At 44.8% G+C, this 11331-nt stretch overlaps 1 pseudogene; it reads left to right on the top strand.

The window, feature by feature from the left end:
- The first annotated feature begins 10845 nt into the window (after positions 1-10845).
- Positions 10846-10969, top strand: LOC136642640 (5S ribosomal RNA; annotated as a pseudogene).
- The last annotated feature ends 362 nt before the right edge of the window (positions 10970-11331 follow it).

Genomic DNA, 11331 nt, shown 5'->3' with positions numbered 1-11331 from the left:
ATGTTGAGGATTACAGAGATTAGAGACCTGTTGCACTTGTTGAAGCAGCATTCCAGGGTATCAGATATGGGTTTTCCCCAGCCATACTGGAGATTCCAGGGATTGAACCTCCTTCTTCACAGCTTTGCAATCTCCTTCCAAGACCTCTGCTTTGAGAACTCTTCTCTTACAGGGCTGTTTTCAGGAAAATAGCTAATAATATGTGTGGACAACTTTGCCTATTCAGAAAGCACTATTTAAAGTTTATCATTATCATTATTTATTATTAACCCATGGGTGTTCTCTGGTTGATTATCCAGAGCTAGCATGGACTTAGAAAACAGAAGTTTTCCCACCTCAATTTTGCATTTTTATTGCACATTTACAATATTGCACATTTATGTGTTCAAAGCACATAATGCACATTATTTTGGTAACCCGCCCTCTCCCCGCCTCCCTGTCACATCTCCTCCCCGCCATCCACCCGCCTCCCCCCTCCCCAGAACACCTCCTTCCCCCCCCCCCGCTTTCCTCTCCGCAGCTTGACAGTCTGTGCGACCGCTGAGCAGTGGAGGCCAGGCACCTGCCTGCCGCTAGCCCAGCGTTGGCCAGTGCATTGATGTGGTAAGCCAGTGCGTCGAGCCCAGGATTGGGCACCAAGGCAACCAAGGAGGCAGTGGCGGCAGTAGGGGTTGCATGCATACAAAATCAAAGGGGCAGCAATAGTGGCCTGGCCCTATTGCCAATCCACTTCAGATCACAGTTTTGCATCCTGCTTTGCAGTCACTACTTAACCCATTTCTGCCCAGCCCACAAGTGTGCACATTTGATCTCTGTTGCATATACACAACGTTAGGCAGAAGTAGCTTAACTATTGTTTAAATATTCAGACAAAACCCTTAAGCATGGCTGAGCATTGTATTCACTGGGCCAAAGAATGTGCCAAAGGGGAAAGAAGATCAGTATCTAGCAGCAATTAACAGCCCCATCCTAGCCACACTTTCCTGGGAGTAAGCCCCATTGACCCTAATGGGATTTACTTCTGAGTAGACAGGCATAGTAGACAGTAATTAGGAACCCAGGAATTGCCCTGTTTTGTTCTTCAGCATTCATACAAGAAACACACAAATACGTAACGTCCAAAACAACGTGAGAATCACACTGTATAAAGCCGCCTCTCTGTAATCCAGGCAAGAGATTAGCTATTTCAGTGGTTCTCATACTCTCTGGGAAAGTTTGAGAGCCACTAAGTACTTGCGTGGGTGGGGGGAAGGCAGCGGCACGATCCTGGGGATTGCGCCGCTGCCTCCTTCCTGCCTCCAGGCTGCCCCCACCCCTTAAGGGGGCAGAGGCCAGGGCTCACAGGCTGGGGCGTCATGATGCCTCAGATTGAAAAGCCCTGAGCTATTTGATTAGTCGGAGGTGGCTCCTTAACAAATCCAAAATGGAGCACTTGATATTAAAGAGTGCAGAGCCGAGCTTAAAGAATGTGATTGGCTGTACAACTTTTCATGTGCTAATCAATGGCATGTTGAACTTCATTCACGGCGTGAATTGCACGCACGGCTGCAAGCATTTAAAGCGAGTTTAAATTATTCTTGAAGAACAGTTTAATTTGGTGTGTTCTGAGTTATTTCTTTCCATTATATTGTTACAACCTCAATCTGCATAGTTTAAATGAATAATGCTTAGCTCTTTGTAGACATCTGTCTGTTGCAAAGCTATCAAGATAAACTGTACTATTTTGAAGGCAATTCACTTTTTTGGCATATAATATCAAACCTACATCTTTGAGGAAATTGCTTTGTGAATTTTGCTACATGAATCACAGAGAATGAGGCACGGGGATGCATTTTGCCCTGGCAAGAACAGTAAAGTTGTTTATTTGGACCAATGGGAAAGCACAGGAGGTGACATGTATGGTTTTAGTTCCATGGGATTTTCTCAATTATCACATTCCATTCATGAAGCTGTGGTGGATACTCTACACCTATGTGAGGCCCGGATACACAACCACAGGGAGGCCAAAAGATTCCTGACCCTCCCAGGCAAACTCTAGGTCAGAATGGAAAGACTTCAGGCTTGCAGAATCTCCATTCTTTTTCTTGCTGGATCCCCCAAGGTCCTCCAGCTGGAGCCAGGTGTAGATCTGCCAGATTAGAAAAGGTCAAACCAGGTGCACACTGGAGCCAATTATGTGGGTTTTTCTTCTGTCTTTAATTTGCTCACCACTTTTTGGTATTTTTGTTAAAACAGTCACAGGGCCCAGTCCTATCCAATTTCCAGCACTGATGCAGCTGCAATGCAGTTGTAAGGGATCAAACGTTCCTTCACTTTGAGGAGGCCTCTGTGACTGCCCCACCACCACAGGATGCAGCACATGCGCTGTTGGTATGGTTACATCAGCTCTGAAAAGTTGAAAAGAATTGGGCCCTAAGTTTTATAAACAAACATTTTACAGGAAATTGCCAGGCAGTCTTGCATTTATACACACTCTTTTCTCCTGCACTGTGGTCCCAATAAGAATACACCCTGATGCTTATACTCTTACCAGGGAACAATGTTGCCATTGGCAGCAGTTGCACCTTCACTCCTAGGGCAACTAGCAGGCTATGGGGATTTTCATCACGTTTCCTGTGTACCCAAGTTCCTGGTTCTATCATCGGGGGGAAAATAAATAACAATCCTTGCCAAGAAAATTAGTGCAATGTTGCATTTGATTAGAAGCAACCACTTTGCAAAACTCTGCAGCGGCACAAATGGTGCTGTTATTCTTCAAAAGCACTGCCGAGCACCTGCTGATGAAGCCTGTGGCATATATGTGACCTACATGAGGAAAAGCACAACCTAGGCACACAAAAAACCTTCTTCCGTGTCAAACATTTTGTAAACACAGCTGTTCAGTTATTCTAAATTTATACTAGAAAAATGTGCTGTGGGTTTTTTTCCCCCTCCCCTCAGAGTACTTTACAGGTATACTATCAAAATCAAAACAACTGTTGATCATTCATTTTAGTTACCAGTGATACATATTTTTTTCAACCAAGCAAAAGTGTGTGGAGTCCCCAAAGTGGGGACACAACATTTTGTATTGCCTGCATGGCTCAGGTCAAAATGGGCCTTGAGAAGAAAAATGAGTATATAAATTCTGGAAGTACCTTAACTTGTGTGTGGAAAATTTATTTATTTAATAGATTTATATCCCATCTTTCCCCAGTAGGCGATGGTTTTATATTAACTATCAGTTAGTTCTAGTGTCCTTGCAGCAAATTCAGGGCACAATCCTAACCCCTTGTGTCAGTACTTTCCAGCACTGGCATAGCAGTGCCAATGGGATGTACCACAGGCCCGGCGTCATACCTGGTCTCCTGCCTTTCAGAATCACCTGTTCCTGCCCCCGCTGCAACACCCCTTAGAGGTGTGTTATATACTGGGCGATATCCATTTGCCCAGGCTTTAACTGAATACACTTACCGTATTAGTTGTGTCGTGTGCTGGTCATTGGTCGCTTTATAGTTCGCTTTCATTAAACGTTTTTGGGCAGACACAACAATGTGTCAAGAATTTGGTGATTTTGGCAGGCTTTTCCAGTTTTGTTCTAACTTGCCTATGCCTTGCCTTCGAATTGGTTCAAACCACTGTGACTTTTGCTTGCCTCTGAAATTTTATTTTGCCTAGCCTTTGCATTGATTCTACACTGTATACAGAATGTATTAAATTGTGCGTGGTGGTATTCGAACTTGTTTGGTGGTATTTGATTTCATCTGATTTGCTTGATAGGTGTTTGAGTTTTTTTGATGACTGTTTGGTGGTATTTGATTATTGATACCAGTATGATGAATTCTTATTTTTACTTTTAGAACTGCATGTGTGGCTTTGGCATCTCCAGTCCTTGTATTGCACATCATCCAGAGGTCTTCAGTTCCTGTTGATCTTTAATACTTTGGGACAGTGACAGTTTTGGACCAGATTCAGCCAGTGTTTATACTAACTTAGCAGATTTGGCCTTCTTACATCCAGCCACCCCAGTATAACGAAGATGAGTGTTCCAAAGAAGAGCAAAACCTACCGCTTTCATGATGAATGGGAAATGGACTACTTCATCATGGTGAAAGACAAGTGTTGTTGTCTAATTTGTAATGCCCCGGTATCCTTGCCCAAAAAGGGTAATCTGGAACATCATTATAAGGCTCTGCATAGCAATAATTTTGATGCTGATTTTCCACCCAAAAGTGAAATTCGTAAACTGAAGCTCAAAGAACTTAAATCAAAATTGGCTACTCAGCAACAGTTGATGGCAAAGCCAAGGTCACATTCGGTCAATGCAACCATAGCATCCTTCAAGGTCAGCAACCTGATCACAAAGAAATGCAAACCTTTCACTGAAGGGGAATTTGTAAAAGATTGTTTTCTTGAAGCAGCTGACAATCTTTTTGAAGGATTTAAAAATAAGAAAGAGATCATAGCTGCTATTCAAGATGTACAATTGTCAAGAAACACTGTCCTGCGGTGAATAGAAAAGATGTGTGGAGACACAACTGAACAATTGTAGGAGGATGTTTCAAATTGTGTTGCTTTCTCACTCCAACTGGATGAATCTACAGGCATAAGAGACATAGCTCAGTTACTAGTCTTTATCCAGATGATTTTTGAAGACTTCAGTGTTAAAGAAGAACGACTTGGAATGATTTCTTTAAAAGGGAGAACTACCGGTCAGGAAATATTCAGTTCTTTCCATTCTTTTGTGACAAAGTGTAATCTTCCATTGCATAGACTTGTTGCCATCACTACTGATGGAGCAAGAGCAATGACAGGTGAGGTTAATGGTTTCATAGACATCTGTAGACAGTATGACAACTTCCCAGATTTCCTTTCTTACCACTGCATCATTCACCAGCAAGTTTTGGCAAGCAAGAGACTCAATACAAAGACTATCATGGACATCACTTTCAAAATTGTAAATTCAGTTCATGGAAGATCACTTCAAAGACGGCTTTCCAATCTTACTCTTGATGAAGGGGCAGCGGAAATCATTTTGCACACAGATGTAAGGTGGCTAAGTAGGGACAAATTTCTGCAAAGATTTCGTGATTTGCTGAATGAAATAAGAAGTTTTTTGAAGGAGAGGGGAGATGACCAAGCAGAGTTGGAAGATGAGGAGTGGTTATGTGATCTGGCATTTCTCGCTAACTTTACAGGCGAACTAAGTGATATGAACCTTGAACTACAAAGTAAAAACAAATGCATTGGTGAGATGATGAGTACAGTTTCATCCTACAAGAGCAAATTTGAGTTAATGATGACTGACCTTGCAAACAACACTTTTGATCATTTTCCTAATACGCAGGACCATCTGGGACAATATCCAAATTTCGTTTTTCAGAACAAGAAGTATGTGACAGAAATCTGTTCTGTTATCCAGGAATTCGAAAATAGATTCTGTGACTTCCAAAAAATTGGAACAGTTGTGGAGTACTTGTCATACCCATTCAAAGTAGATGTAGACATTAAAGAAACTGCAGCTGCTATCAGTAAAAATTACTCATTGAACAAGCCATCTCTTGAAAACAAAATAATAACCCTTAAAAATGATATTTTTCAAGACCCATGCTGACCAAGAATCGTTTTGGAAGCTAGTGCCTAGAGACAAATTTCCCAACTTGAGAAGATGCAGCGAAGCTGTACACTCCTGTTCTGGTTCAACTTATTTGTGTGAATCTGTGTTTTCCCATCTGAAAATGACAAAGAGTACACAACATTCCAACATGACAGATAAACATCTCCAGGATTCCCTGAGACTGGCCCTCACGCAATATTCACCCAACTTCAAAAAGCTGGTGGATGAAATGCAGATTCAGATATCTCACTAATGAGCAAGAGCGAAATATTAAAGATTGTGCAAGATCAGCCTGGATCAATACTTGACTTATTATATATTGGCAACCTTCAGTCTCGAAAGACTATGGTATCGCGCTCTGAAAGGTGGTTCTGGCACAGCGTCTAGAGTGGCTGAAAAGGCCAATCTGGGAGTGACAATCCCTTCCACACTGGGAGCAAGTGCAGTCTGTCCCTGGTCTGTCTCCCTGGCTATGGGCCTTCCTTCTTTGCCTCTTTGCCTCAGACTGCTGGCAAAGTGTCTCTTCAAACTGGGAAAGGCCATGCTGCACAGCCTGCCTCCAAGCAGACCGCTCAGAGGCCAGGGTTTCCCACTTGTTGAGGTCCATCCCTAAGGCCTTCAGATCCCTCTTGCAGATGTCCTTGTATCGCAGCTGTGGTCTACCTGTAGGGCGCTTTCCTTGCACGAGTTCTCCATAGAGGAGATCCTTTGGGATCCGGCCATCATCCATTCTCACGACATGACCGAGCCAACGCAGGCGTCTCTGTTTCAGCAGTGAATACATGCTAGGGATTCCAGCACATTCCAGGACTGTGTTGTTAGGAACTTTGTCCTGCCAGGTGATGCCGAGAATGCGCCAGAGGCAGCGCATGTGGAAAGCGTTCAGTTTCCTCTCCTGTTGTGAGCGGAGAGTCCATGACTCACTGCAGTACAGAAGTGTACTCAGGACGCAAGCTCTGTAGACCTGGATCTTGGTATGTTCTGTCAGCTTCTTGTTGGACCAGACTCTCTTTGAGAGTCTGGAAAACGTGGTAGCTGCTTTACCGATGCGTTTGTTTAGCTCAGTACCGAGAGAAAGAGTGTCGGAGATCGTTGAGCCAAGGTACACAAAGTCATGGACAACCTCCAGTTCATGCGCAGAGATTGTAATGCAGGGAGGTGAGTCCACATCCTGAACCATGACCTGTGACTTTTTTAGGCTGATCGTCAGTTCAAAATCTTGGCAGGCCTTGCTAAAACGATCCATGAGCTGCTGGAGATCTTTGGCAGAGTGGGTAGTGACAGCTGCATCGTCGGCAAAGAGGAAGTCACGAAGACATTTCAGCTGGACTTTGGACTTTGCTCTCAGTCTGGAGAGGTTGAAGAGCTTTCCATCTGATCTGGTCTGGAGATAGATGCCTTCTGTTGCAGTTCCAAAGGCCTGCTTCAGCAGGACAGTGAAGAAAATCCCAAACAAGGTTGGTGCAAGAACACAGCCCTGCTTCACGCCGCTTCGGATGTCAAGGGGGTCTGATGTGGAGCCATCGAAGACAACAGTGCCCTTCATGTCCTTGTGGAAGGATCTGATGATGTTGAGGAGCCTGGGTGGACATCCGATCTTGGGGAGAATCTTGAAGAGGCTGTCCCTGCTGACCAGGTCGAAAGCCTTCGTGAGATCTATGAAGGCTATAAAGAGTGGCTGTCGTTCCCTGCATTTCTCCTGCAGTTGTCTAAGGGAGAATACTATATCAGTGGTGGACCTGCTGGCTCGGAATCCGCACTGTGATTCTGGATAAACGCTCTTTGCAAGTACCTGGAGTCTCTTTAGTGCAACTCGGGCAAACAACTTTCCTACAACGCTAAGGAGAGAGATGCCATGGTAGTTGTTGCAGTCACCCCTGTCACCTTTGTTACAGCGTGATGATGTTTGCATCCCTCATGTCTTGAGGTACTTCACCTTCTCTCCAACAGAGACAGAGGATTTCATGCAGCTCAGTAGTGATGATCTCTTTGCAGCACTTTAGGACTTCAGCAGGGATGCTGTCTTTTCCAGGTCCCTTGCCAAAGGCAAGGGAGTCCAGGGCCACGTGAAGTTCTTCTAGGGTTGGTTCACTGTCAAGCTCCTCCAGCAAAGGCAGGCACTCAGTGTTGTTCAGCTCTTCTTCGGTGACTACATTTTCTCTGGAGTAGTGCTGCACCCAGCGTTCCATCTGCTGCGCCTGGAGGACCTTGCCTGTGGCAGACTTCAGAGGGGCAATTTTCTTCTGTGGGCAATTTTCAGAGGGGCAATTTTCTTCTGTGTTGGACCTAGGGCCTGCTTGATACCATCATACATCCCCTTGATGTTGCCTGTGTCAGCTGCTACCTGTATCTGGGAGCAGAGCTGAAGCCAGTAGTTGTTAGCACATCTCCTGGCAGTCTGCTGGACTTTGCTGCGAGCAGCTCGGAGGACTTGACTTAAATTTAACACAAATTACTCAATAAAAGTCAAAGAAAGTTATTAAGACAGTTAAATAAAGTTATTACTCAATAAAACTTTAAGAAAAATATGTACTTTCCATTTCCCCTTGCAGTTCTTACTGGATCTTCATCTCTCTGTTTTGTTTTTGCTTAATTTGCTTAACAGCTGATTACATCCAAGTCAATGACAGAAGATTCATTAAAAATGGGGGGGGGGGAATCCTCCAACTTTATTGGGTTAAAATTTAATTTGAAGCTAATTTGAAACTTAATTTTCATGGTGGTAGATCACCAGCACTTTTGGCTGGAAAAAGTAGATCACGACCTGTTGGACATACCTGCAGTAGGACATCTAGATGGTGAATTTCCATGGACTGGTTCAGACAATATGTCTAAACCAGTCCTGCCCATGCATGATTAGGGATGTCAGCGAGCATGTCCCCTTACTTAGGCTCTTGCCCTATTTTCATATACTGTGCCATAATTGCATGGGGGCAGTTTGTATGATCCACCCTCTCACACACCCTCTCACACACTCTTTCAGTTAGAAAGGCATGCTAAGAGGGATAGTGGGACACATAATGAGTATGTCCCTAGTCACATGGGGGTGGGCCAGCTTGGTTGCATTATCCAAGCCAGCCCCATAAGAAGCTGATTGGTAGAACTAGAACTCAGATCTGTAAGGCAATGGTCTCTATTCTAGTTGCCTTACAAGCCATGCAAGCATGCTTCCTGTGGCTCTAAGCTGATTCTGAACTAGTCTTTTGATTAGGTAGAATCCCCCACCAAGCAGTTGGCATCCTTCAGTCTCGGAAGACCATGGTATCGCACTCTGAATGGTGGTTCTGGAACAGAGTGTCCTCTCCAGTGCGCAAAGCCTGGGTAAAGTAGATATGGAGGATAGACTGTTTCCCATGCAGCAAATCCCCCCTCTCCACGTCGCTGAAATGGTCCAATGGAAAGGCAGAGGCCAATACGGTTGGTTCCAGCAGCGTAGCAGGAGTTGCCAGAACGTGACAGTGTTCAGCTATGAACTGCCTCAGGGACTCCGGCTCCCGATTTTGCCTCGAGGTTGACTCCTGAAGCCTTTTCCATAACTGGATGTAGCCACAAGGCAGTGGAGGTTTGGGATCAGAGTTTTCCTTCTCTCAGATGAGCTGCCTTCCCAGGCTGATGAGTCCCATCTACCCGGTGGCTGTTTAGTCGTCTCTTACGACAAGTACAGCCAAAGTGAGGGCCTATTCTTATCGCCAGCATCCAGGGGAAGCCCCCAATCCCCCACCATCACCATTATAAATATTTTGCCTCGGATAAGTCTTATGTAAGGGATAGACAGAGGGCAGATCAAGTATAAAGCCTAGTGGTTAGCAATTGGCACCCTGTTTCCCACTTCATCCTTTTAAGTAGGAGTGAACTGAGAAGAGGTAGTTCACTAGAAAGGATAGGAATCCCTTTGTTGGCCTTCTCACTGCTTAGTCCTGTACGATTCTGTTTTTCCTGCCAGTCAGCTCTTGTCTTTTCTCCTTGTATTGGTCTTTGGATACTGATCATTGCACAGTGTGCTTGATCATGGTCACGCCAGGCATGTACAACTTGTCTCCAGCCAAGACAACCATGTTCTTTGGTCTTCTCTTTGTAGTTTTCTTTTGTACTCTTAAGGCAAAGGGGAAAAAAAGAAGGTTTTAGCTTGGTGGGTCCTGAGTGGTATTTAGCTTGGCTGAAGTCCAATATAACTGATGATGTGAGGCTGATTCTACTTTACGTTCTAAGTATGGATACCTGAATATACAAATGCTCTCTTTGTCAAGTCTTAAGGGAAGATGTGTAATGGTTGGCACAGTGGTGTACCACCCCTGTAACAAAACATGGCGCTTGCACTTAGCGCCGACTGGAGGGGGGCACCAGAGCATGAGGTCCAATTGCTTCCCCATTCAAGAAACAATTGGAGCTCATGCGCCATCTCAGCAGGTGGTCCGGCGAAATCGCCTGGCCGACTGCCAAGAATGTTCTTGTGCTCCAACTACTTCCCAAGTGGGGAAGCAATTGGAGCCCATGTGCCCTAATGACTTCATGACGCTGTGTTGTGTCCTGATGTCACAGTGTTGCCCTGGGTGCCAAAAGCCCTGGGTAAGCACTTGTCCTTTTCAAATGTGTGCAAGTGATGACTGGGAAAGAAGTAGGTCTCTGCTTCTGAATAGTTTAAAGGAGTCTGCATGTGTAGTTTGTATTCAGGTATCTGTCTGTAAGTATAAAAAAATCTAAAGTAGGAGTTGGCCCATATGGCTTGCCTTCTGCTTGACTCTTGCTCAGTTCTTAAACTGGCACCTGATGTAGTCTTTCCTGACAGCCAGACTCTTGACGATGAGGATGAGATAAGTAGTTCTGAGATATGCATTTAATACCTCAGTGGGCTACAGTGTTCAGAGATGGCTTCCAGAATTTAAGAGAAGAGGAAAGTTTAAGCAGTGAGCTATGGGATTTATCACCACTTAAATCACTTGGTAATTCATCAGGCATTCAAGATAATGAACAGGAGCAGGCTGAGTGATTGCCTGTTAACTACAAGGCACTTACAATCTGTCCCGGGAATGGTCGCATGACAGAGATGAAGGTCTTCCTTTAGCATGGTTAGGCTGATTAATAATATTGTGAGGCTGTCTGGCTGTAGAGTATCTCGGATTGAGTGGTAATAGCACTCTTTTCCTATTTATGCCATTTACATTTTGATCAGTCACTTACCAGATGCTGTTTGATGGAGCGACATTGGCCGTAAGAGGAACAATTGTAACTGGTGGCCAAAATGGCTCCACGCCTATGCAAAGTTACTGTTACCCTGCACATGCCTGATCTCATCTGATCTTGGAAGCTAAGCAGGGTCAGGCCTGGTTAGTACTTGGATGGGAGACCGCTTGGGAATACCGGGTGCTGTAGGCTTATACCATAGTCTTTCAAGACTGAAGGTTGCCAACCATTATACTGACTAGATGCAAGATGAAAGTGCCGAAATGTCTGATAATGTAGCCCTCTTTCAGGGATTTGATTCTGTTGATGAATTTGGACTCAACAACAGGCTTAACCATGACTTAGGGCAGTGTTCTCAACCAGTGGTACTCGTACCACCGGTGGTATTTGAGGTGGTGTCCGGTGGTACTCAGGGCATCCCCAGACCCCTGTCGCCTGGCAGCAAGACTAGCAATGCAATGCAATGCGACAAGCAGCAATAGGAGGCTTGGCTCAGTGGGCAGAGCTTCAGCATGCCCTTTTTGCTGCTTGAAAAAGCTCTCCTCCCTGCCCTG

The sequence above is a fragment of the Tiliqua scincoides genome, chromosome 2 (assembly GCF_035046505.1).
Source record: "Tiliqua scincoides isolate rTilSci1 chromosome 2, rTilSci1.hap2, whole genome shotgun sequence".
Classification (NCBI taxonomy): Eukaryota; Metazoa; Chordata; class Lepidosauria; order Squamata; family Scincidae; genus Tiliqua; species Tiliqua scincoides.
This window is presented reverse-complemented; position numbering and strand designations above follow the sequence as displayed.